Source organism: Anomalospiza imberbis, chromosome 13 (genome assembly GCF_031753505.1).
Source record: "Anomalospiza imberbis isolate Cuckoo-Finch-1a 21T00152 chromosome 13, ASM3175350v1, whole genome shotgun sequence".
Classification (NCBI taxonomy): domain Eukaryota; kingdom Metazoa; phylum Chordata; class Aves; order Passeriformes; family Viduidae; genus Anomalospiza; species Anomalospiza imberbis.
The window spans coordinates 9,039,967-9,067,637 of record NC_089693.1 but is presented as its reverse complement, the minus strand read 5'-3'; the positions used below and the strand labels follow the sequence as shown (position 1 = coordinate 9,067,637).

The following is a 27,671-nucleotide window of genomic DNA, read 5'->3' as shown; positions in this document are numbered from 1 at the left end:
GGTGATTTCTATACAAATGCTTTCTTATTTTCTATCCTGTTCTCTCTAGCATTGCCACTCTTCCTTGTTTTAGTCTCCCCTCAAAGAATTTATCCATTCTCCTTTGGAACCTGAATCTCAATTTTTCCCCTCTTCTCCTTTATCCCTTGTTTTCCTCTAAGTATCTTCATTCCAATCCTTTAGTCTTCCCTTGCCCTTAAAGGTCCTATGACAATAAATTTCATGGAAAATCTAGATTCCAACTCGTCATCTGGGCATACTCAGGAAAGAAGAGCTGCTTTGGTAACTGGAAGCTCTCTGTGTGCTGTGCTCTAGGGAGATGATACACATGAAAAACATGCCAAGAAAAGATTAGTCAAGGTCAGGGGCAACCTAGCCTGGACTTGCCTGGGTCAGAAAATGAGTCTTATTTCTAAGTACAAGCAAAATATCCATTTGTAATGTTTTTCTAAGGCAAGGACATTTTGATTTGCATTGTTGCAAAGCTTTTTTTGGCCATGGGTAGAGGCAGACTCCTCTGATCAGATTCTGCTCCATAAAGATGGCAGACAGGAATCTCTTGGGTGATGCAATTAAAATGCACCTCCAGTCTCCTTCCTGTATCTGCCAGCAAGCCAGTGGCATCATGAGCAGCTGATTCTTGGGACTGTGTGATGAGTAACCCTTGTGATTGATTTCCTTCTATTTTTGTGGAAGGCTAAGGTATGAAATTTGTCAGTTTGGGATCCCTGGAGCTATGAACGTGTTTGATCACATCTGCTGACAAGCAGAGGCCAGTGGGGTGTGTGAGTCTGGCCATGAGTTCAGGTGACTGCTTTCCACAGTTATTTTCTCTGGCTCTGCCTGAGATGAGAAAGTGGGGAATTTCTGAAAACCTGTTTTGCTCAGTCTGCAAGGGAAGGGCATTCCCTCCCACCCTTCCTTTCCTTCCTCTGACAGCCCTCACCTTCTCTGTCTTGCCTTAGGGCTAAAAGGGGTCTGGAGAAGAAAAAACTAAGCACCACAAGAGGAGTGAGGCTGTTTGTGGGGTTAGGTAGAAATTAAAGCTGGATTATCTGGAGGGTGGAAAGGAAAGAGTAAAACTGTTCTCGTTACCCCAGTTATGGTGTTTTTATTAACTCCATCTATGCACTCAAAAAGCAGGAACCCTGCAGATCTTACCTTTGAGCACCTGTGCTGTTCAATGGGTCACTAATTGAGGTCTGTGAAGGTTTGTCAGTCAAGGCTCTTGTCTACTTGGAACAGCATAAAGACATTTTGAAAGAAGAATGTGTTGTTGGTCAGTTTTCCTTTGCAATCTGGGCCCTTTCCTGAGTGTCTAAACGTGGAGCCTGTTAAACTGCAAAGATCTAGCACTGTGGCTCAAGGAGTAACAGCCAATTTTGATAAAATTATTAACATCCAAAGAAAAATGAGCAGGAAATAATTTATTTACGTATTTTTAAACTTTTTTTCTTGTTGATGACTGCAGATAACTCAATTTGTTTGATGCTAAATAAAATCTACAGAGACTTGTAGGCCTCTCTTGTTTGGACAGGTATATACAGAGTTAGTTGGTCATGTTGAAATGGAATATTATGGTTTCACTTTATAAGACATAAAAATCATGGGTTTTTTTTTTTTGTTTTTCCCTATAAGTGTTCTGATCTGATAATATTTTTGCCATTAAACTCAACTGGATTATTCCTGGAAGATGAACAAAATAGTTTATATAATCTTTATGTAAATGACTTCCTTTAATTTGAGTGGTTTTGCATGAAACAATTTTTTTGGGTGGTATTTTAACCAAAAACTAGCTGCTTGCCAGGCTCCACTTTGACCTCTGTTTACCTTTGAGGGCAGCCAGCTTCTCTATTCATCATTTTATGCATTGAAATTAATGGGTTCTGGCTGGTTCAGCAGAAAATATCTAGTTTCCTGAAAAGCACCCTGAGAAGTTGTTTTTACAGTGCCCTTTGTGCTTGAACAGACCTGGTAAGTACTAGAAAGTCTCACTCAAGCTGTTCCCTTGGGACTTCCAGCTCTGCTTTGCAGACAAATGAATTTTCTGAACTTTTGGGTTCCTATCCTCACTGAATCTCTGAACCTCTTTTGAAGCCTGCCTTGTTCTTACAAGAAACCTTAGTAGAGAGGAGGTTTGTTTATGAAAGGATATATTAGACTCCTTCATTTGAAGCCAACAAAAGCAGCTCTCTTTTCCTGGCTGTTCTAATTGATTTTTATTTTTTATTTATTGTTTTGAAGTTAAACAAGTCATAGATTAAATCCCCTTCAACCTACGCCTCTAGATATTTGTACCACATAGTAAAAATACAAGCACCAGTGCAAAGAAAAAGCAAACCACTGAAGCTTGGAGTGTAATATACCTTCAGATGCTTAGGCTGTGCCTACTTAAATTGCTCATGACTGCAGCTCCTCCTGGGCTCTGCTGCCATTTCCCTGGGTTTGGGGTGTTGGAACTAGCAGTGGCAGCCAGGTAAGAAATGTAAAACTTGTGCTGGTGCAGGTATGAGTATCTGATTGAATATAAAAAACCCAAAAGTTTGTTTCATTGGGCTTCATCTAGAGTTCTACAAGAGGAGTTAAAGCAAGAATACACTGTCATGGCTCAGAACAAACAGATAACTTCACTTTTGACCCCAATTCCTAAACCTAGAGAAAAATGACAAATAAAAACCCTATTAAAAACCTAAAGCTTTGAATTTCCTCCTAAACGTCAGCATAAGCTAATCCTTGTAGTGTTTTCAGTTTGGTTAGACCTTAGTTAATTGTTGGTCTTTCCTTTGTCCTTCTACTTCAAGACTGCCGGTAGCATTTAATGAATTTTTAAATTATTAGGTCAGGTCACTTAATAGAATATGAAATGTCTTGATGAGAGAAGAAGCTTTGTCTACAGTCACATCAAAGCCATTAGAAAAAAGTGACTTATTTTGTCATTTATTTTGGGCTGCAACACTTCTGTAGAACATAACTAAGTTTGAATCTGTAGCAAATACACAGTTTGATCTGTGTACATTTACAGGCCTCTTCACTCATGTGCCAGATCTTGTTCAGCAAAGCAATGAAGAGATTGATCTTGTGCTGAGCAGAGTGATGAGGGCTGGTTCCTTAGAAGGTTCTTGTGTCCCTCTGGCCAGCCCAGTCCTGGCCCTGGGTCTCTCTTCCCCATAACCTTCATTCCAAGGTCATCACTCACCTCCTGACTGCCTTCCCCCAATGTAGGGGACATAGAGCTGCTGCATCTGTCCCATCTGCTTGGTATTCTTCAGAAATGTCAATGGGTCAGAGCCAAATCTAGGTGAACCCACTGACATTGGGTCTGTATTTATTCCTTTTTTATAAAAGAAACTGCATTTAGGGGCTGAAGGTGGGAAGAAGCTGTAGATCTTCATGAGGAGACTGGAATAAAAGGCTGATCATGAAAATGAATAGAGTTATTGTGTGTGCAGAGACTTCTTTCTGAACAGATAACATTTTCTTAATTTCTTGGAGCCCATAAATTTATGCATGATCTTGGCATAGAGCAATATTTTTTTTTTTGTTCACAATGAAAGTTGTTTAATTTATTAGTAAGGAGATAATTTTTGTTTGTATGCCAAGAAGCTGTCTTTGGAAATTATACAGTTGTCTGCATTTGGTGTTGCTAGATAATGGGATTATGTGAAATTTAAAATATACCATCACTATTGAATGTGAGTGATGAGTGCATATGCAGTGAGATTTATGGGGTATGCTACAGTTTGTGTAGTATCATGACCATTTCTCTGGTATTTAACTAGCAGTTGCTTGGCTGAGTATCTTAAAAAGCATAGAGTAGGGGTGTTGGGGAGAAGTTGCTCTACCTAAATGCTATTTGGATTTCCTAACACCTAATGCTTTATGGAGGTCTTATATCACACACCACACCACACCACACACATGCCTTCCCCCAAGCACTCCCCTGGTAATGTGTGGGGAATATCTACTTACAGGAGTCTGGTAAATGGCTACGCTTTCTGAAGGAACTCATAAGAATTAAAATTGATAAGAAGTGTAATCAGAGTTAGTTCTGCTGTAAAAACGGAATCAGTCATTAGCTGAGGACAGAGCACTTCGAAACAGTCCATTAAGGCAAGAGATTGCTCAATTAGATATTCACGTGGCTGTTAAAATTGCATCAGAATGTTAACCACTTCCAATTTTTAGTCAAATGCCTTTTAAAACTTTGACTGAAATGTTCTTAGTTCTTGCTGCATGGCAAGAGTGAAAAAAGTGCTTGAAATACTTGTTAAAAATAACCAAAGCCCTACATCCAGATTAATTTCATGCTAAGTTGTTCTTTATGTAATTTGAAAGGGCTGTGATATTCAGCTTCAAGTATTGAGAAACTTAAAGGGAATATTAATATGCCCTTATAATATTCCCATATGAGGTAAAAGGATGTAAAGATTTCCCTTGCAACATGAGCTATGAACAAATGTTTTGAACAAATCAATCTTCAAAATTTTTGATGCTTTCCAAAACATGGGGTATTTTTTTTTATTCCTAAGGCAAGGGAAAGAAACTGTAGTTCAGCATTCCAGTTTGATTAACCTTATTTTAAATAAATTTAAATGCTATTTGTAGTTCTCTTGAAGAAATTATAGCAATCACTTGAGGGGGGTGGGTCTTCACATTATGGTCTACAAATGCTGTTAAATTCAGTCTCCTGAGAACTCTTGCATTTGTCTGTGTTTTGGTTTTCTCCTTTTTTTCTGTCTTCTGGTCTTTTTTTCCTGTTTTAAGTATTGCTTCAGTAAACAGACAGCTGAAAAGTACCTTGGGCAACTGGAGCCATGGATTCTCTGGGGGGCATATCAGTAGAGTAGTAATTTTCAGTAAGGTTAATAAGAATAAATTAAACATTATAATTCTAGAGCCAGATATTTGCAATTGTCTAGTGAAAACAAGGCAATAAAGGCACAGGTGAAATTTCCTGGAAGTCTGCATTTGTGCTCTGTGCTCCTCTATCTGCCACGCAAACACAGTGTCAAGGATATTAATGCAATTCCTTCAGGAATGTCAAGAAATGCTGTAATTCTGAGGCTGTTCTAAGAGATGAATGCTTGCAGGGAAAGCTATTTTATTTTAACAAAAATGCCAAGGCTGTTGGTTTTACCTCTTGGAATAAACTCTTAGAATTATAATCCCAGCATTGCTGTCAGGACTATGTTTAGAAAGCTTGATTCTAAATGTTAATAGGAATACTGAGAACTAGTTAATTTGAATAATCTTGAAAGTTTTGTTCTGCAAAGGATCAACCTGAGAATGGTCTTACCTCAAATGTGGGGTTTTTTTTTGGGTGAGGGTTGACATGAAAGTGGAGGGAGCTCCTTTTTGCAGGCAGTCAGTATGTTGATGTTGACTGATTGTGTAACATTTAATGATATTTAGACACAGATGCTTGCTAGGGTAAGGCAGGCCTTCAGTGACTGACATTGTGGAACGTGCATATTTTGTTTGGGTTTGGCCTTTATGTGTCAGAATTTAATAAGAAAAAAGTGAACAAAATAGGCTGTAACAACACTCTTTGTGCTTACTCTGGCAAATGAGGTTACTGTTCTTGCTTGAAAAGTCATAAGGAGAGCTGGGTGGGAAAGAACTGGGGATAAGTGTTGTCATTATTTTATGTCTAGTAGAAATAAAACTGATTTGTCCCTTGGGTGCTGACATGGGTGCTCTGATCTAGTGCTCTGTTTGCAAGTGTACAGAGCATTATTCCTTTCTAGAGTACTGTGGCATAACCCAGCCAGTATCTGTGGGTCTGTGTTGTGTCGAAAAACATGGGAATTAATAGAGAAAATGTCGTCAGCAGCCTTGTTCAGCCCTTCAGCCCTTCTGTCCCACACCTTTGTCCCCAGACTAAAATGGTGTAAATTACCCCTCTGTGTGCTGCTCTTAATGAAACTGAAAATGGAGAATCTGTGCAGTGCTTGGCTTCACCTATTTTTTAATCAACCTCACCTAATGCCATGTATCTCACTTGAGCAGAAAACTTGAAAATCAGCCTCTCATAATTTAAATCCTCTGTTGCTTTAAAAAGTGGGCAGTGCTCCCTTTACCTAAGAGATCTAAAGAAAGTGCAGCTCTGTGGAAAGTGGCAAGTGTAGTGTTACTTTTTTTATACTTTTCAGTAAAAGACTGGAATGCTATTAAGCTCTTTCACATTTGCATGTGGTATCTTATGAATTAAAGGCCAAATTGTTGGGGTGAGCAGAGGTTTGATATTTCAGTTTTATGTCTGTGATAGCATGAATGGAAGCATTAGGCTGAACATCAGAGAAGAAAAGCAGTACATCAAGTTAGAATCTGTAAAAGTAAATATCCATAAGCTCTTGTGATGTCTGACTTTAAATATTTTATTTTTTCAACTTTATAAAATAAACAAAACTTGGGGAAAAAATTTCCTATAATAGAGCTGAAAAAAGCATTCAGTATATAGTTTCAATCTAATCACTGCTAAAACAATCTAATATAAGCTGTGAATGCTATTAGATTGTGGCACTAAGGGAGTCCTTCACTGAGCTATCTATGGAAGTCAAACAACATTCTGGTTACTTTAGATTTAAAAATCCCAACTGTAGTGCAAGGCACTCTAGTAACTCTTTCAGTGAGAAAGCAATGTTTGAAAAATATGGGAAAATCATTTAGACTTATGATGAAAGATTTTCAGGTGCAATAATTGTATGCTAGAAGTGCAAAGATGTCTTTTAGTCATCATTCAGATATGTTTCTACCAGAAAAGCAACACAGGAATTGTTTTAAGATAATAGAAATGGTAAGTAGTATGTAGCAAACTTGTATCTACCAGTATTGGATGGGGAAATGGAGATTAAAAGCTTTAAGCAGACTTCAAAACAAATAAATAAAACCTTGAAGTTTAAGAGATTCCTGAGGTCTAGAATGTGACTAACATATAACGCCTGCATTTGAGGGGTCAAGTAACATACTGGAAAACTTTAGTCTGCACTGTTTGATGTAATTCAAGTGGAAAGTCTTAGAAGCTGTTTTAAAGTTTAAATGAATTTTAATGGCCCAAATGAGAAAACACTTGGAAAAAAATGTCATGTGATTAACTCTTTACCCCCTGAATTCCAAACTAGTCCCATTGGCAGGATGCAAACCAGTATGAAAAGCCAAAGAGATCCCTCCAGAATCAGGCAGTCTCTGAGGAAAGTTGTGTAGAGATGATGCTGGGCATTACAAAGTGCTGGCACTTCTTTTGTTATCTGTGTCTTGCTGCTCTCATTAGAAGCCAGATGACAAAAATTCTATATTGAACATGCCCAAAGTCTTTAAAGATATTAAGGAAATGGGATATTGGTTTCATTAAAAAAATCCCAAATCTCCACAAACCAAAAAACTCAATATACTTGGTGGGAAGGGGAGGAGGGAAAGGACTTGGGGCCAACTTCAGAAAGGAAATTGGAACCATCAGTTAGCCTTAGAGGTTCTGAAGGGTCTCTGTAGTGTGAGATTTTAGGATCTGTGGTGGAATCTGGGCTTTACGTGTGTACCATAGTTGCCTCTGACAATGCTGTACAAAGCAAGGATTTTGAGGCTAGAAATCAATGAAAAGGCACAACAAATGCTGCGGCCTCCCTCGCTGCAATTAGATACAGGAGATTCAGATCATTTAGGTTTCTGCTCATAAATTGCAGAACAGTCAGTTAGGAAGCTATAAAAGGTGGGAGCCAGTTGAAAGTGTTGTGTATAATGGGTGAGATTCCAGAGTGTGCTGCCCAGGAAAGACACTTTCAAGTGAACATTAAAACCCTTGAAGTGCTGATCCCAACGTGCACAGCTGCAGCAAAGAAGGCAAACAGTGTTCCTGCCCCTGGACTGCAGTGCAAATAAGGGAGCTGCCATTCTCGTTATCTGCGGGTTACAGCACGAGCACAGGGTCTGCTCAGCGTATCTTTGACAGGAAATGGCCACTCTTAATGGGATATGAGGGAGATGAATCCAACTGGCACCATAAATCTGGGAGGTGTTAGTAAGTGTAAGGCAATTAGGATCCTTTTCACTGCAGAGAGGAGACAGTTTTATTACTTCTTTTAAAGTGTATTTCTTTCCTAAGTGATATAGGTGCCTATTTTGAAATGGTTTCATTTAAATACAAGAATGAGGGAATGTAATCTGAACAGGATAAGCAATCGGAGGTTTTGAGTCAGCTATTTTACACAAACATGATCCAAGCCAGCTGCCTGATAGTTTTAAATAATTTAGAGTTTGGTGTGTTCACCCTTAGTGCAGAGGGCAAATTCAGGCTTCAGTGGCAAAAGATTTTCTTGGTAGACGATAATTAACAGCTCCAAACAGTGCTTTCCCTCTTCCCTTGCTAATCTTGGCCTCCAGCATATCTCACTTGCCAAATCCAGTGATAATCTCTTGGATGTAAGTGGCATCTCTTGGATTAAGTGCTCCGTGGCTCTCCAGGCATCACTGAATGGTGGTGGAAGAGAAGGTGGGTGGGAAGGGAAAGGATGTGGACACCAGCCTTTGAGAACACTGGCAGAGCTCACATCTGCATTGAGTTTGGAAGAACTTGGTTTCCAAGCTTCAAACTCCCCTCCCTCCTCTCTGCTGGCCCAAGGATGATGAAATGGCCAAAGGCAAGTCGAAAGCCCTAATTAACAAGGATGATAAGGTGCTCTGAAGGACCAAGCTAGGCACCTTCTGTGGTGAGAGATGCCTTTCCTGGGGCTGTTTTGGTGTATCTTTGTTGTTTTTTCAAACAAGCTAGGTCCAGGCCCATTTGATGGACAGTTCTGCTAGAACCCTTTACTACATAAGCTGGTACCCATTCTTTGTTTTATAACATGCTCATCACTGTGGTATCTGAGAATTTGTTATGCAATGGTAACTTAGGAGTGTCTGTTAATGCACACAATCATGGATTTTTCCATTACTTTTCCCCAAAGACCATTACCTATTTTCCTGTACCAGCTGTGGACTTCACTAAAGATTTAACTCCCACCCCGGCCCTACACCCCAGCTGGAGGAGATGGTTTATTCAGTTTTCTCTCTTTCAGAACTGTGCAAATTCCTCAATAAATGGGCTGTCACACTCATACAGCATACAACAAAGTGGCTTTTTGTTCATATATCCAGACTACAAACATATCACTATCTGCAAATTGTTTAAATTCTTCATGCCCTGCCTCTGGAAAGTCTATTTTAAGGCTGTTTTATATGAAGTCTGTGGTATGGTTCTTAGTTTTTTCCCACCCTCTGTAAAGCTTTACATGCAACCCAGATGTTGAACTATCAGGGATATTTAGTCATATATCAGTGGAAGAGCAATTTAGTGTGGGATGCTGAGGATTTTATATTGCTGATTCTTGATCAGATTTTCCTGAGGCTAAGAATAAAAAGGATTTTTCCTACAATGCAAGAGCTTCAAATTCTCCTGAATCTGAAAAACATTTCTTATTCAGATTGCTAGCAGTGATTTCAGTAATTCCACTTTGATCTTCACAGCACTTGTTCTTACTCTGTTGCCTATGGATTTCTGATACTTACTGCACCATCCTAAATGTTGATACAAACAATAATAAGGGGGACCTAGCCCTCTGAGCATGCCTGCAGGTATTGGAGATGTGCTGTTAATGAGGCAGCTTGTGAAAAAATTAGGACAGTTTATCAGGAAAAAGAAGTTTCTTATATCCACAGGACCGCACTGTGTAAATCAGCTATTTTCATTTGCTGAAGTTGCTTGGAATGATCACACTGACAGCTCATTTGGCTGGTCTCTGGTCCTGACTCCTCACAGGATCTTGTAGCATGGTCAGTGAACAGAGCTTTGAGCTGTTCCCTACACCCTTCCTCACGTCTGATTAGGGCTCTCCCCTTGAGAAAACCAGGGTTATAAAACTCGTGGTTAAGCAACAGTTTTACAAACCAGAAATGGAGAAAACTGAGTAATAGAAGACTGACACCAAATTCCCCTATAACTTCAGGGAATCTCTGAGTGGAAAAGTTCCAGAAGCCAGGGGTATCTGGCTTACGGTATTTTTATATTTTTTTTTTAGATGAAGAAATGAAAAGTTGCACTTAGGAAATGGAAGATTCAGAATACAGTAATACAGACTTTGGGAAATGATCAAATGGAAACTTGTCTGCAACAAATTACTTTAATGATCAGGATAAATGTGTTTTAATTTGGATTAATTACAGCTTGGGAAGACTTTGCTCCTAAATAAACTTCAGGAAAATGTCATCCATAATGAATATACTAAATAAACTTCAGTATAAATAAATGGGTCATGGCTCTCCTACCCTCTGAAGACTTGCTGTGTTTATAAAATGTACACAAAGCCCTGCATATATACTGTACCTTAAGGTATTTATGTAATGACAAAAGATCACTTTTTCATTTTCCAACCATCACCAAGGGATTGCAAAGCAATCAAACTTTAACAGCCAATTAATCTCTCTAGATGATGTTTGTGTAGCACTTAACCAGTTTCAGTAAATTAGATCCCTGTGGGCTGGGCTGTTACATTGATAGAAATGTTACTGCTAGCTGGAGGCATTCATTTACTAGTTTGTAAGAACAGCAGTATTGAGAAATCCTGAGCATATGGAAACAAACTCTCCGCACCTTTTAAAAAGAAATGCTGTTTGTAAAGAATAGGAGGTTCTGGGACTCGCCCAGCATGGAGCCTCACTAAACTAAAGCAGCTTGTCAGTTCTGTTGGATTGGAGAGACTGCTGTTAAATTCCCTGTAAGAAACAGAAGAAATCCATTGGGAGGCAGCTGTGACTAAAGAAAGGTAATTCACAGCAATAGCATCCACTTAAGCAAACAGTTAAAGGAGCAGGTTTGTTTAAAGTATTTCTCCTGTGCATGTAGGCAAAATTACACGGAAACAGTTTTTGGAAAAAACCTCCAGGAGTGCAAATTTTTTGGTGTATGTAAGATAAAAATCTATTGGAAGAATATCATCCTGAAATTAAGTTGGAAACTTTTTCCATGTGTTGGTTCAAGGCATCTGCAGCAGCTCTCAGGCTCGCTGTGTGCCAGTTGAAGCCCACAAAGCACAGCTGCAAAGTTGCAAGGGGAGAGCTGCGTGACTGATGCTTGTGTACCCATGGCAATACAGCTGCACTTGTGGGGTACTGGGTTCTCTGTGTGCTCCTCAAGGATTTAATTACTCCATGATTGCTGCACTAGGTTAATGTTAGGGTTCCCTTGTCCATTATGGCTCCAGAGAATGGTTCTGGGGACGAATGAGTGAGTTCAGCTCTGCTCCTTGCTGTAGACAAATCCAGCTGGAAGCAAGGCAGGTGAACGGTTCTTGCTTGCAGCTGCACTGGTGTTGCATTCAGGATGCAAACCAGGAGAAAGGACATGACTGCAAGTGTTTAATTAACAGTTTCTGATCCACAGAAATGTCAGGAGGGCTTGAGGGAGAAATTAATTCCTGGCATTTGGTGAAAGTCACAGTCTAGCTTGCTGCCCTTGAAGCAGGTGTGTGGAGTCAGTGACATATGGCTGGCATCACACACTGAAGTCAGCACAGGGGATGTGGAAATTCTGTGCTTTTTATGATAAGGGTCAGGAAACCTGTGATAAAAACTTGGTGATACCTGGGAGATGTCAGCCCAGAAGTGTCATGGCCAGTCGAAGTTGGTTTATATATATTTCAATGGCTGGTGAATGTGCTCAGTGTAACAGGATGCTTGCCTTGGAAAGGACAGGCTGCCCAAGCCCTACTCAAGCCTGCAGTGGTACTTTGGTTCCCAAAATTCATTAGCTGCAAGGTGTGTGTGAGTATTTGAAGTCTATAAAATCTGATCACCATTCTATGGGTGTTTGCTGAGGAAAATCAGGGCTATGAGCACCTGCTGAGAAAGGCAGCAAATAGGAGCTGACCTTTTGGACTTGACCTTCTGCTTTGTTCCTTCTGATAACTTATAGTGTCGTGCAATGGCTGATGATGTGGCCTGACCACATGGTGTTCAGCAGGAAAAAGTTTAATTAGATTGTTAGGCAGGTAGTACATATAGTTCCAAGTCCAAAGTGATGATAAAAGAGGTCTGACCCTGTATCAGCAATGTTGCCATTGCTGAATTTGCTAATAATGGCCTGGAAACTGAGGAATGGTTCAGGTACCTTCAGAGATCATCTAACTCAAGATCTCTTTCCTCTCTTATTTATAATTGACCCTTATTCTACTGACCTCTTGTAGGTGTTACTGTTCCAGTGCCTTCCAGGACATCTAACGAATACAGAGGCATGATAAGTTTTATCTACACTTTTAGGCTTTTCCTTTGCCAGCTGAAGGATCCTGGGGAAATGCCAGGCATTGGTCAACTTAACACAGCAGCTTTCACAGCAGGAATGACAGGGCTGTTAACCAGGGAAGTAGAAAGCAGCATAGACCATGTGGATAGAGTAAGAGCAAATATACACTGGCTGGTATAGGCTCTGTCTTCCAGCAGTTTAGCCGGACTTACGCTGCAAATATGTATGTTTAGAAATTTTAGTTGAAAGAAAAATAGGAATTTCTCTCTACACTGTAACAATTGTGGGATATGCAAGAGTGGACAGGAAGGCTTTTGAGTGTGGGTATAGTTGTCAAAACATAGTTTAGAACATAAGGAAGTCTGTAGTATAAATGTCCTATTCATTGCAATTTTTCAACAAAGATGTGGTCTGAATAGCTGGTAATGAAGTGCTTTCTTAATGCAATGATTTTCCTTACTGTTTAGATGCACAAGTTTGGATACAGGCCCTTTTTTTTTTTTTTTATTTTTTGTGAACAGAGAAATTACTTTGTGTATATTGAGTAAAATTACAACTTCCTAAAATGACATGCTGAGAAAATAAATGTATCTAAGTGATACTTGGCTCTAGGGGTGAAATGAAAGAACAGAACTACAAGACTTTCTCCAGCCAAGCGAAGTTCTGACAAGGTCATATAACAAAAGCATAATAATATCACTCTGGGTTTCTAGCTATCATTTCAGTATGTGCTCTGACCAGTGAAAGCATTGCTAATTTTGTTTTCCACAGCTGTCCTCCATGTCATGAGTTTGTATTTCTGTATTGTTGGATCTTTCTCCCTTCCAGATATGCCTGTTTTTGGTTTCTTCCACAGTAATGGATAGTTTTGAGACTGTTAAAATAATTCTCTCAGTGTTTCTGCTAGAAGCAGTCAACAGAATACCTCTTTGCAACTTAATATCTGGATATAACTTCGGAAGGTTATACCATGTATCTGCTAAATATCTTCACTCTGCAATGCAGGCAGGCAAATGCATTCGATTTTTTTACACCATGGGTTATAATCAAGCACTGTCAAAACAGTAGTGAGTGATGTAAAGATTCAAGAGGTGATGCTTCCTCCTGTGCAGACAGTAGACTTTGCCTGGCATGTTAATGGGGTGTGAAACTGCAGAGGGAAAACCCTGTGACAGACACTTCACCGACTCTGGGAGGTCGGTGGCTTGGGAGACTGCCAGCCAGGAGAGCAAAGCTGACCCACTGCTTCAGTCGCCTATGAGCCTCTTCCCACTGTTTCCCTCATCTTCACCCCTGCAATCCCCCCTCAACACAAACCTGAAATGTATTAAATGTCATGACTTGTGGGAACCTTTAACAGCCTATTGTTCCCCAAGGCAGGGCAGGTGGTGTCTCCTGGAAGAGGTCAGACATACAAAATCCAGGTATACAGTGCAGGATGCCTTAGGGACAGCTCAGCTTATGCTGAAGTTTGATCTGTAGGACCTGTCCTGGAGCAATGGGCTGGTAATGTCAAGCAACCCTTAGGCTATCCTCCTCAGTGCCTGAATTAGAAAAGAAATGTTGTACCCGTATTTGAAGCACTTCCTTTCCACTTTCTTTGGACTGGTATATTACAACACAGAGTCTTAGAACTGATTCTCCCACGAACTAGATCTCGGATAACAATTGCCATGCTCACACTGATGTCATTTAGGTTTTGCCTTTTTTTCTATGTTCTCTGTATTCTTCACACATATATTCTCTGTAGTCTATGTATTAATGACTAGTTTTCCCAGTACTTTTCCATGGCCTTTCTTTAAGCAGAGAGACAAAACAAATTCCAGAGCTCCAAGCCCCAGGACATACAAAGCTCTGTGCTATCTTGGTTCTTGCTGGGAACCAAGGCTGAGAACAACTCTTCCAGATCCATTCTCATGGACAAAATACGGCTAGTGCCAGAGGGGGGACTCCAGAGAAGGGGCTTACCCTGGGGGGGAATTGCATTACCACTTGTCCCCCTAATTGGTGTTTTTTTTTCAATTGTGTTAATTTCCTAAAGCCTATAAAAATATACTCACCCTGGGGTGGGGGCAGGGGACGTGTAGTGTACATTTTGTGGACATCTTTCCATGATTGCCTCTTGAAGCCTCCAAATAAAGATCACCTTTTATATTACCTCTTTACTAAAATTATCTTGAGTTTTGTTTCCAGGTTGAGACAAAGGCAACAACACACTTTGTTTCTCTTCTTTATAACAGAGCAGAGCATTCAGTATCAGTTTAGTTCTGGTGGGGTGTGTGCTTCCTTCATGGTCAGTGCTCTTACACCAGTGGACACAGGCTTTGGTCTCTGTCTGCAATAACTTTGTGATATAAAGGCCTGAGGAAAGGCTGTGATCACCATGCCCAAAGACAGTCACACAGAAAAGTGCATGATTAAAATTCGAGGTTTGGTGCTGTACTAGAGCTGTGGAGGGGAGAGCACAGCTGCTTGTATCAGAGCCTTGTGGGGTTGGGTGGCCAAGTCTCCTTTTTGGTGAAAAATACTGGACGGTTTCTGGCAGAAATTATTGGTTTTAAATTTCAAAGACTGAAATTCCCTCTTTCCATCAACTAACTTACATGAAAAGCCTTCTACAATGGGTTAGGCCACATTATAGGGAAATATTGATTGTGTTACTTCTGGGCTGCATTTGTAAGCCTGGTCTTGATGAGACTTGCTTAAAAGTATGAGAACACATGTCCATCTTGTGTTGAATCTTCTGCCTAAGGCAGTGGAAGGACTTAAATTCATTTAAATTTTTTTTTTTAAGAAGGCATAGATTTTTCTCATTCTCTTCTCTTCAGACTACATGGTATCTACAGAGGAGGGGAGTGAGAAAATACCCAACAGCCCTGTTTTCTGGAATAAGAATTCTGCACTAGGAAAAAACACATTCAATCTCTTGGGCATGTATGTGTGAACAAGCAGCAGAATTCTTTGCCCCTGGGACTGGCTCCCGTCCAGAGGCTTGCTTACACTGCAAGGGGGAGCAGGTGGTGTCTTTGCACAATCTCCCATTTCAGATTGCAGGGTATCTTTGGGGCATCCTCAGCTTCTAGCCAGTGCTCTCTGGGTGCCTCTTGGCACACACCATCTGGTAGGAACACTGAATCAGCCTGGGCTGGTCCTGTCCTCTGGCTGAGGTGGTGGTGGTGAAAATACTGTGCAATTCTTTTCTCTACTGCTGTGTGCCATTTCAAATGACCTTTTGGCTGGGGGCTGTGAGGGATTTGCCCATAGCAATCTGGATCTGAATTGGGTCTTCAGAGTTGTGCTTTGAATAAGTGTTCTAGCACTGAGAAGTGTTTTAAAATCCAAAACTGTGCTGTGATAGTTTATTCCCATCTAAATCCCTTTTTTTCCAGTCCGAAAAAGTATCATATTTCTAGTATCTTTCAGTGTTGATGACATTTTCTTTTCTAGAATGCTCTTGTCCCCAGTGTTCTTTTGGGATCAGAAGCAAAGAATACAGTTTAAAAGAGTGGAACAAAACTTGAATTCCACCATCCAAGTTTATAGCGACAGACGCACAAAGGTGTGTTGGATTTCATTCTCTTTTCCTTGGAGGATTGTTCCTCTGGCTCATTTTTTCCTTTGTTGATGAACACTGAGCTGACACTTCCACGGGCGGGTTCACAGGTTTCTTTTCTGAGTGGCAATAGCTGATCTAAAAACGGTGTATCACAGCTGGATTGATTTCCCCACCATGCCTGCAGAGCATGACTTTGAAGTTACTGATGTTGAATTCCATCAGATAAGGCCTCCTGGTCTCAGGAAGAACCTTTGAGGACTGGCCAAGGAAACTTAGAAGTCACAAGTCAGGGAATAGAGTTATTTAGTATTTTGAGTTTTTGGCTTTTGCTGTATTGCTTTCATCTCTTCACACCTTCAGGTTATTAAAGGACTTGTTGAGAAGGAGTGGGGGGCAGACTAGATTAAACAGTGTTAGCTGTTCACTCCTTGGGGCCTCTAGGTGTGACTGTATTGGTGAAAAATGATAATTTTAGCTCCTAAGCCCAGTGGAGGTCTGAGGATGTAGTAGTTTAGGGTAGTGTTCCAACCCTAGGGTTTAGGGGAGAGCAAATGGGCTTCCAGCTGGGAAAGAAGATAGATCAAATACCAGTATCTTGGCACTGACCCTCTTAGAAAAGCCTGACTTGCTCTACACAAGTGAAGAAAATTAAATCATTGCATAAGTCTAATGACTTCACTAGGTCTCACTGAAAATATAAGACAAAACAGCAGGAAGCTAAAAGTTGCTATTACTGCTAATATATTTTTAGAAATGCTTAAATTTGTTGTGCTTTCTCATTGAGTGTGGTACCTTGCCAACCCAGTGCCACAGGCTAAGATGTTCATTAGTATTCCTATTTATCTTCAGTAACAATTAGTTACATTTGAAAAAGCATGTGCACAGGATACATATAAACTGTGTCCTGGTGTTGGCAATTCTGTTGTTCATGCTTATTAACTTTACTGTAGCCTTAGGGCTCTCATGCTGACTCTGTTAAGCATAAAGCACTCTAACTCAGAGTACTGTTTATGTGTTAGGCCTTTAAACTTATCTTTACAAATATTTCTACTAGTTATACTGTGTTCTCTACATTGCAGCCGTTCTAAGTGTTCAAACTCTGTAACTAACACTCCCTCATTTCCTCCTTTTTCCCAGTCTTCCTCTCTTCCTTAAATTTTAATAAAGCAATGGGAAACAGATCAAAAAGGAAGAGGTCTTATACAAGGACAGTGAGGTTGGTAATGCCCATGTGTAAATTGTTTCTGCAGTTCAGTCTAGGACGGGTGAGGGAGACAAGCATTAGAAATAGGGCAAATCTGTTATGGTGTATCACAGGTCCAGGAAGAGAAACTGGATCTGCTTCACTTCATTTCAGCAACGCAGGTCTTAGGAGAAAATCCAAATTCAACCTCTGTTGAATGTATTTAGACAATTTGTGTCGATTCTAAAATGAAAGAACATCAGTAACAGAAGCCTAACTAGAGCTTATTTGGGTCAGCTGTAAGGTGGAGAGTTCCAGCACAATTCATGTCCTTCCATGCAGGTTTGTGGGAGCTGTGGATCCAAGGGTTCAGTAAATATAAAAGCATCTAGCTGTGGTTATTGTGGCTCAACTCTTGCAGGATAATTCCAACATGCTGCTGCTGCACACACTGCTGCTACTTGCTCTGCAGCACTGAGGCAGTGCTGGGATCTGCAGTCAGGACAGAGGGCAAGGAAGGAGCATGGATGGGCTGGAAGTGAAAGATTATGTGGTGGGCTGGGAGAATAGGCCTGTAGTGTTAGGAACAGAGGAAAAGGGATGTGGTGTTGAGGTCATAATTGGGGAAGGCAAGATATGCCATCTGGGAAAGGAAGAGGCTGGAGCTCATTTGAAGATGAGGTTTGGGCAGACAGGCCCAGAGTTGAATAGAAATAGTAGAGAAACAGAGGGCACTTCTGCTTCTCTGCTCAATTTATGGCCTTTAATCTAAGACCAGTTCTGTTTCCAAATCTGTCATACTAATCTCTAGACAATAATAGAAATAAAAAAATCACTATAGCTGATGGACTTTATTACTGTTTTTATACTCATCAGAAAGTTTTAGGGAGTCTTTTATGGCCTATTACTTTAAAAGCCACCTAAATTTGCAGCACCCTCTGTTATACTGCATCTTCTGGAAGCTGATGTCGAAATGTCTTAGTGAACAGATTTGGTGATACCCTGTGGGTATACAGCTTTAGCTACTGGCACACTCCAGGACATTCAGCAACAGTGACTGAGGTGGAAACCTTTGTTACTTGAATATTCAACTTTGACTTGGCTAACAGCTGGGATTTGAAGGATTAATAAAAAAAAAAATCACCATCAACCCCACTTTTCCTCTCCCCTGCCTTAATAGAAATAATGCTTGGTAAGCCACCTTAGGAGGGACAGACAGTGACTGGGACTCATGTCATCAGTTGATTTTTTGAAAGCCCTGATTCCTAGTTCCTAAACTGACAGGATACTGAGTAAGTGAAATGCCGAACAAAAATTAAAACGTCTGTCAGAAATGTTGCAGCTTCCCCCTGTAGGAGGATGTTTTAAATGTGAAACTTCTCCTTTAAACATTCTGTGTGAAAGCTGCTTAAAAAAGAAAATGTTGAGGTAATATTGCTGTCTATTTTGAACATTTTTTAACCTTTCAGCTCTTGGTATGCTGTTATCTGTGTGTGAGATCTGCACTGTCTCAGAGAACGATGGTGGAAGGCTGAACATGTGTCCATTTCTATGCATCTAAGGATTTAGTCACAGGCAGCATAGACAGTTATGTAAAATATATCCTGAGGAAAAGTACTGTGGTGTAACTCCTCTCATGATGAAATTCTTTAAATAAAAATTTAAAATGTTTAGTTGAACCTTTCTGGTGATAGTGAGCTCTGCACCTCTTTCCATGAACTCCAGAATCCTTTAATCTTTTGCATTTGCTGCATTTGCACCTACTTCAAAGCATTGCTGCAGGCATTGGGAAGGATCCTGGCACTCGGTGGGAATAGGGCGGGGATGTGAAATTCTGTCGTCACTTGGAAACTGCAGCCATTTCTGAAGTGCCAGTGTGATCTATCTTTACAAAAGGGCAGCAGCATTATGCAACTAATTTGGGAATACAAGGAAACGTGTCAGTATTGGCTGTCGTTGTGGAATGTTTTTAAAAAAACCCCAACTCTTTATACTGAGCAGTACTTGCCAGTATAAGGAGGGAGCTGAATATGGGATGGTAATGGTTGCTGGGCATCTGTAAGGGTAAATGCTAATTTACTTTGTGGTTTTGCAACCAGCTGTAAGAGGATGAACCCTGGATGCAATCCAGCCACTGATGTGAGGGTCTGGTAGCACCGGAATGTAACAGAGGGTACAGGAGATGAGCTGAAGTAAGGGTATGAAAGTGTTAATTTGAAGAGACAGGGCTGTGTTATTTTTAATAAAGAAGGTAGTCTGAGCTTTAGCTGTTGTCACTTGTCTCTCAACTGGTATTTTAAGAAATAAAATCTACTTTAGGACATGTTGTTTTAGGTGGGCTGACTTAGCATGGTGGAAGCTGAGGGTGGTGATGCTTTACAAGAACCACTCTTATGCTCCTGACACCTGTACCCCAAACTGTACCCCAAACCTCCTGCTGACTGCTGTGGGAATGAGCAAATGTTCAATGAAAACATTTGTCCTGTTTCAAGACCGATATATCTGTATGAATACCCTCAAAAAGCATGTAATTCACAGCTATCGTGGTTTCATATTACTTTATATTTGGAAAAAAAGTTCAGTCATAAGTCTCAATCATTAATGGCATCTGCTTACTCTGAATTGTGCTTTAGCATATACATCTGCTGCTTTGACTTGCAAAATTGCAAGTAATTTCATTCAAAGAATTTAATTGTGTAAGAAGCTGCAATGTTTTTATGATAGTTAGATTATGTTTTATTTTAAAGGCCATATTAAGAGCATGCTACAATTAAGTTTCGAAAAGATTAGACACTATAATGTTTTTGAAGCTGCTGCTATGGTAAAGAATTGCAATTCTTGGGTTATAAAAGGTGACTAAACTACTCCTAAAAGTGAAATCCAAGTGCAGTATAGCTTTTTGTTTTGCTGTGCACTTAAGTGATGAATTCACATGATACTGGGAACAGAAGGCAATTTCCAAGGCTGGAGAAATATATTTGTTTTTTTATACCTAATGAGTTTTCAAATAACCTGTACCGCCAATCTCCCAGTACAGCTGAATCAGTTGGAAGAATGTATTTTGAGGAGAAAATGCATTTTAAAATGATTGAACCTCTAAGTTTTTACTGTATTACTGCAGTAGTTCTGTTAGCTCTTAACATGGTGCTACGTGTCCACTCTCCCAATTAACAAACACCCTAATGACAGAGGAGGAACAGGAATCTCCAAGTAAGAGCTGGGAGAAATGTGGGTCATAGTATCCTGAAGTTATGTTTTTAAATTGGAATGGCACATGCAATGATTGCAAAAATAACCTATATATCTCAAAATAATTTTCTCTAGAAATTTACCTCCAGTCTTTAATTGCTGTTGGAAGGGGAAGAACTAGGCTGCACTTTGATCTGTAGTTAATAAACTTGATCTTGGTTTACACTTCCTTCAGTTACGGAAGATCAAAGGACAGTTAAAGCTGAGACCTTGGATTTTGCATGTGTAATGTGATGTTATTTTGTGTTTGGTGTTGGAGGCAGCGCCGTTTCCTCAAGGCGATAAGCTGGGAAGAGGTGGCTGCTGTGGAGTCTTTGTGATAACCACTCTGTTCATGTTAGAGATGCCCAAACAGAATATAATGTATTCATACCTTATGAATTCTCTTATCCCAGTTAGTTGGCAAAGATCAAACAAAAAACAACAAAAAACCAAGCTAAAAACCAACTTACATATTGCCCAGTTTTATTTTTATAAAATCTCTCTGCAGCTATTGTAAAGTCAACAATCTATGGTACTTGCAGTCAAAAAGTTGTACATCCTTTCCCAAAAAATAAAAGGAAAAATCACGACACAACATGGCCCATGCTGACATGAGTTAATTTACATATAGTACTAGACATGGCATCATTCATGAGGAACACGTGTTCCTTCTAATTAATCTTGAATGTTGCACACACTTTGACTTGCCCAGGCAAGAACAGATTGACAATTATTGTACATTTGTACAGTGAGAGATCAGAATACCATATTCATTCCAGTCTTCTAGCTTTCTGCACAGAGGCATTTTTAAAGTATTGTAATTGCAATATTACTGTAGACTTTTTAATTGCATGATTAAAATAGGATTTTAATCAGCAAACTTTATTCCACAGACGTTCTGCTGGATAACTATATACAACATAACCATGTTTTTGTTGCATGGCTGTATGAGACATGGAATTGCTAAGTGAAGGATTCTATAAGCAAAAATAAGGACATGGGAGAATCAGTGCATGCAAAAATTAAATTGAGTTCCTAGATTTTATATATATATATATATATATATATATATATACACATGCATATCTATATATAATCTATCTCTACCATCTCTAGTTTTTAACTCTACTTAGTACATGCACATCATCCTCAATTATTTTGACTCTGCACATCTATAGTTTAGGATTTTTTTAGCATCTGTTTGTTTCTTTAATGTTTAATATTTCCTGCACATATCACTTTTTCTGGTATGATGAGTTGGTTGAAGATGGCTGCTGTACTAGAATATTAGAGAAGAAGATTGGAAATACAATTTTACCACCCGTTCATATCTGGTTTTTCCTTTTCTGTTTTAATTTCCCAGATTGCTGTACTTTGGTAAGAATTGCTTGCTTTCTTTCCTGCAAGCTGCAAAAGCTGATCTTGTTGGACTGTAAGCAGAGCATTGGAAGAATCCAAGAAACATCAGTGTTGTAGGATTTGCTGCTTTTGCACTGTGCCATGGCTTGTGGTGGGCGCAGCAACCCCAAAGTAGGAAAGGTTTGGCCATGAGACCCCCTGGGAATCCTGGGCACTGTAGGCACAAACCAAGGGGCCAAGATCAAACCCTTGGCAAATATTCCACCGCAGATGTTGAACAAGCAGAAAGGCTTCTTTTGGTGCCATTGCCACCACTGAGCTGGCAGAGGGGCATGACACCCAAAAACCAGCACTTCCTGCAGTGAGGGCTTTCTGTAGATCTGTGCTGAGCACATCCAGGAAGCAGAATTTAGTGTGGCCTCTTGTGGGGTTATTGACTCCACGTATCCTCTGTCCATGAAAGTTAAAATGTTTTGAGGAAAGTCATAAAATTCCCATATTTCTTTGTCTCATGAGGCAACGTAGGAACAGCTGCTACAAGGACATGGAGAAATGTGGATCCTCTGGCTGAGAATAAAAGACTGGAACTTTGGGTTTTGCCAGTTCCAGCTTAATGAGTGGTTTTGAAGCAGAATTGTTCTGGGGAAGGGCTAATAATATAAAAATATATCTAGTAGGTTGGTTTGGTTTTGCTGTAAATTTGTAGTAGGAAAAAAAGGAAAAAGAAATATTAGCACTGTGGGACTGCTGGGAGTCAAATTTTCTGTCTCTTGACTATCTTAGCAATTTGAACAAATACTCTCTTCTGAATGTCTGGCATTCCTAATTATTGCTGTAGCTAATTTGTCTTGTCTTTTTCATATTATTTTATTACTTTGTCTGATAGTGTATTCTTGTATTTGAAAATAGTGATGCGTAGCTTTTCATAATTTACTTTTTAATGACATGTTTTGCAGATTTACCTGGTGATTAGTGCCAAGAAAGATAATTTTTCTCAGCCATTTTCCTGGTTGGGTGGTATCTCTCCTCTCTGGGTACTTTATGAGCTCAGGAGATCTTAATTGTTTTCTCAGAAGATCTGGAAGGCAAAGATTAAATTTCACTAAGGTCTAATCAGATCTTCATAAAGTTGAGCCAGAAAATGAGATTGCTGGTGTCTCCATTTCTGACCGGTTTGCTCTTTATTTTTTAAAATTGCATCTCTGACTCCCTGCTCTGGTGATCACACACCAGGGTCACAACATTGCCTCCTCAAGAGAGGAAAGCTGCAGGCAGGACAGCTGAGGAGCTCGATGCACTGGCAGAGTTCTTGCTCCTGCTCTGATATTTTTGTGGCACCTTTCCACATTGGAATGGGAAGAGCAGGGAATAGGAGTTCTTGCCTGCTGTTGCTGATCTTCCTGGTATAACTTTGGCAATACCCTGTGAACATCTCTGAAGAAAACCGGTGTCACAGCAGAAAGGGAAAGGGAGTAGAGCTGTGTAAAACCCTCTCAGTGAGCCCAGGCAGGCACAGCCCTGCTGGGGGGTTCCTGCAGCCCTGCACCGTGCATTGCAGCTGTTCTGGGCAGAGATGTGCACCTGTGTGGTGTCCTCTCAGTGAGCCCAGGGCACGTTCCTGCAGCTGCAGCTGCTCTGGGCAGAGATGTGCACCTGTGTGGTGTCCTCTCAGTGAGCCCAGGGTGGGTTCCTGCAGCCCTGCGCCGTGCATTGCAGCTGCTCTGGGCAGAGATGTGCACCTGTGTGGTGTCCTCTCAGTGAGCCCAGGGCACGTTCCTGCAGCCCTGCGCCGTGCATTGCAGCTGCTCTGGGCTCAGCACCTGCAGCACTATGAGCTCTGTGCTCTGGGAGAGCTCTGGGTGTGAGTCCAAGGCACAAGACCTCACTGCACTGGTCGGAAGCTGCTGCTCTCCAGCTGGCACTTACCTGACTGTGTGGGGAACTCATTTGTTGATTGCCCACTGGAAATGCTTTAGGTTTTCCAGTTTGCCTCAGTCCTACTCTTTGGAACTGAGATAACAGATAAGTGTGAGGTGCTGCTTTTCTGGTATCCATGGCACAACTCCTACCTCCTTCAACAGAGTTAAGTTCTCTCTCTTCCCTGTCCTTCTATTTTTCCACTTGTTTTTCTTGGATTTCTCCCCTGCTTTCTGCTGAAGGATTTTTCCAATGCAGGCAGAAAAGGGCTGTTGGTTGTGTATTTTCTCAGGGTATTTATTAGGTGCCACAATGATGAATAAAATGGTCATGGGAGCCAAATATGTAATAAATAAATTATATTACACTTTTGACCAGCTGTTTAGCTACATAGGATTTTGGGTGGACAGATGAAAGGGCTATGCAACAGGAGCAGAGGGTGGAGGTGGGAGAAGAAACCAACATTTTTTTTCAAAGACTATTCTTGCCCTGCTGATTTATGGAAAAGTAAATCAATAGAATAAATTTGTCAATAAATCTACAACCGTCCTTAAAGGCGATCATATCTAGGGGAAGGGGGAAGAATTTAAAGATGCATCTTGTGATGCTGAGGCCAAAAGTCCACCTGTATGCTATGTGCTGAATTATTTGCCCTCTTGATATATGAGGGCCAAATTTTCTTTATAGACTTTTCCCATTTAACCCCAAGAACCATTAGCTTTTCTGGGATGAGTTGTCACATCTGTGCACTTGGGTGACAAGTGTGTCACCCAGCAGGCTGCTTGTGATAGCTGTCCTGTCCAGGAAAGCCGTGTGATGCCCTACTGCAGGGGCATAGCTGCTGTGGTGTGAGATCCTGTGTGCTCCTAACACCCCTCCTGCTTTCCACTGAGTGTGTGCCTGGCAGCAGCTTGTGTGGATAACTGACCTGCATCTTCCTGCTTGTTTCCATCCTCTCTCTTCAAACACTGCAAAATTAAAATTATGAACAAACCCGCCTGGCAAACTTGGCAGATTCTCACTTTATTCATGAAGGCAGATCTAATGTTCCCTGACAAATTGTTCCAGAGAAACTGTCTTGTAAAATACAGGATCTGCCAGTTCCTTCATACCAAACCATATTTCTATTAGGACACAGTGTTAATGGTTCACTGGAGAGTACAATGCTTGGTGCAGAGTGAATCTGAAATCATTTAGCATACTTGATTGTTAACTGAGCTAACTGTCCTGTGAGTGCATCGGCTGCCATCTGTCCATTCACTTGACAGCCTTGGAGGGGGGATAATCTGAGGGCTGGCACCGCTCCAGTTTGCCGCAGGTCTGCTTTCTAGTGTTTTTGTAGCAGATGTTGTGCCACATGCCCAAAGCTGCTGCCTGTAAGCTGCTGTGTGCTCAAATTTTTAATTTTGGGGGGTGTCTGACTGTCTTTGACACAAGATTTGCATTTGTCTTAGCAGCTCCTTATGGAGTGCCTTTGTTATAAATGATAATCTGAAAGATGAAAAAGCCAGAGCCAAAACCTTGAGGCCTCTGTCACAGGATTTTTGATGGTTCCAATGGACACTGGATTGGACCCTGACTTGCCAGTTGCTAATGTATTTTTTATCCTTTCAATGGTGTGTATTTGAAAGTGTGGCACTTAGAAAACATTTAGTATGGAATTAAGGAGCCCTCAAGTTTGCATTGTGCTTTTAAGGAATTCAATAGTCCTTGCTTATCTAAGATGCTCCAAAACTGTTTATATACATAGATCCTTGCACATTATGCACAGGGAAACTAGAAGTTCCACTAAATTTTTCCTCCTCTGTTATCTTCCATAGACAACATTATTCCACTGAAAGACAGTTCATCCTAAATTAATGTAAATCAGCCAAGGTAAGGTGAACTTTAGGAACTGCTGCATTTTTCAATCCTGTGATTAAGGTGCTCAGCTCTTCCTGTGCAGGTTGGTGCTTGTCAGCAGAGTAGCAGGAGGGAATTATCATCTTGCTGCAGCAACCCCTGCTGCTGCTGATAGGGAAGATTTCTTCTTCTCTCATTCCTTGCTTTTCATTAAGAGAAAGCAAAAGGGGAAAAAAGTCAATTAGGCAATGCAACATGATGGATCTCAGTGCATTTTCTACATGCCATCCATTTCAAGAGGTTTGCTATATGAAATTTATCCAAAGCATCTTTCTTCCATCCTGGTCTATATTTCCACTTGATGACTTTGTTTTGGACTGCCTGGATGAGTTCTTGGAGGATGACAAATTATATGACTGTGCCTGTTCAGCTCTAAAGCAACTGCCCATAGATTTGCTTCTGACTGTGTATGTAAATAAAATATAGTACAAGAGGTGACCTATTTTATGTGTTAGGCATGGGAAACTTCCCAATCTCAGTAATTAATTTATCACACTTCAGAGGAAAACTTGTAGGTTGTTTTTTCAGCATGTGGCTTAATTTGCCTTTCTACAGTGTCCACGCTTCTTTGAGCTTAAAATGTTTGGTTCAGAGTCTCTGCTTCTGAAAGCATTAAAGGTGCATAAAATAAAAATGTGATTACAACACTCAATCTTCTTAATTAGTTTCTATTGTTTAGTCTGTTAAATGCCATTTGCCTGTCAGGGAAATGCATCCCATATGTAGGGAACGCTGCTGGAGTGCTGCAGAAGTGATAGGTTTTGAATATCTTGAGTTTTGGGAAAGGCCTTCATAATATCTCTAACTAGAATGCTGACTATGTAGTTAATCATAATCTGGGATTTCAGAGCTCCTAGTTCATGCTGTGTGTGCAGACATCTGTTACTCAGCAACAAATGTCACTCTCTTTCCAGATGAGTTATTAGCAAATGTTAAAAAGACAGGTATACAGTAAAAGTTTAATGCCTATGAAATGACCTGTGAGGCTGCAAATGCCTTAGCATATGGAATATAATGCTGAGTAATAAAGAGATGAGCATTCTGGAGTATTTATGATGATTAAAAAGAAAAAAAAAAAGAATAAGACTGCTGCCCGGTAAAAATGAATCAAAGAATTCAATTTACTGTTCCAACAATGCATGCTTTACAAATGTACATGCTATAGTTTATGGAGGCATTTAGCTGAACAAGGCAACAAATGTTTTCTGGGAAATAATATGAGGCAATGTGTTTGTCTACAGCTGAAAATGTGTAGTTGCCTTCCTAAGGATTGGAAGAAATCTTGCTAAATCAGAACAAGAAACTTTTACAATATCAAGATGCCAGTAGAGAGTGGACAGAAAAACTTGATTTAAGTAAGGTGAAGATATGACAGTTATTGATCTTATAAGATAAAATACTTCACTTTTCTGTAACTACCAGCGTAAGAATAGTGTTAGAGCAAGCATTGACTATCACAAGTATTTTATTTCCCATACACTGCATAATTTAAGTTACATAAAAACAAGCATCTGCAGTATTTCTCTAAAAGATAGACATTAAATTCTGTAGTATTTGCATCAGGAAAGCTTCTCCTGTTCTTACCTGTTAAATCCAGAGACAGATGTTGGCAGGTCTGGTGCTCAAGTGCTTGTGCCAGTGTTCCAGGATGCAGCACCTCTCTTTGTGCTGGGTGTGCGTTGGGATAGATAATGAATGAGACCTGATTAATCGGAGTACAAGTAGTTTGGAAGACAGGCAATAAATCAAAGAACTTGAAAGTTTTTCTAAATAAAGTAAGGCTTCTGCATAGCTTTATCTTCTATCCATCCTCCTAATCCTAAAGTCAGGCACCCTCCCTTTCCCTCATCTTTTCTCCATTGCTTAGCAACACTCATGGGTGAACTTACTTAAAGCACAGCTTTGTTCCCAGATGTGATTTCAGTAATATTTGCAGGCTAAACAGTTCTGAGATGTGAAAATCAGCCCCCTTCCTCCACAACACCATTAGCCTACTTCACTAAATAGTCTGTCTTGTTCTCTCCTGCACCCCAGGCATGTTTCAGTTTTTGTCTCTACTGTTTTGATCTAACTAAGAGTGTTGTGGAAAGAGGGGGGAGGTTCAAATGAAGCTTTAATTATGGAGGACACACATACAATGTGCACAGCAAAGCTGCTTGTTGGGAATAGAATTGAAGTGTAAATGCAGAATGGTCAAGAAAAGAACTGTTATTTCTCTCGACTCAATTTGATTTTTTTTTTTGAAGTTGAGA

General features: G+C 40.3%; 1 long non-coding RNA gene across 1 annotated transcript; it reads right to left on the bottom strand.

Annotated features, from left to right (window-relative positions):
* Nucleotides 1-24,153: 24,153 nt before the first annotated feature.
* On the bottom strand, nucleotides 24,154-27,463 carry LOC137481573 (uncharacterized). Its single transcript, XR_011003553.1, has 3 exons — nucleotides 27,213-27,463; nucleotides 27,004-27,087; nucleotides 24,154-25,562 (listed from the first exon to the last, which is right to left on the bottom strand). It is a non-coding gene; the product is annotated as an uncharacterized lncRNA (long non-coding RNA).
* Between the last annotated feature and the right edge of the window lie 208 nt (nucleotides 27,464-27,671).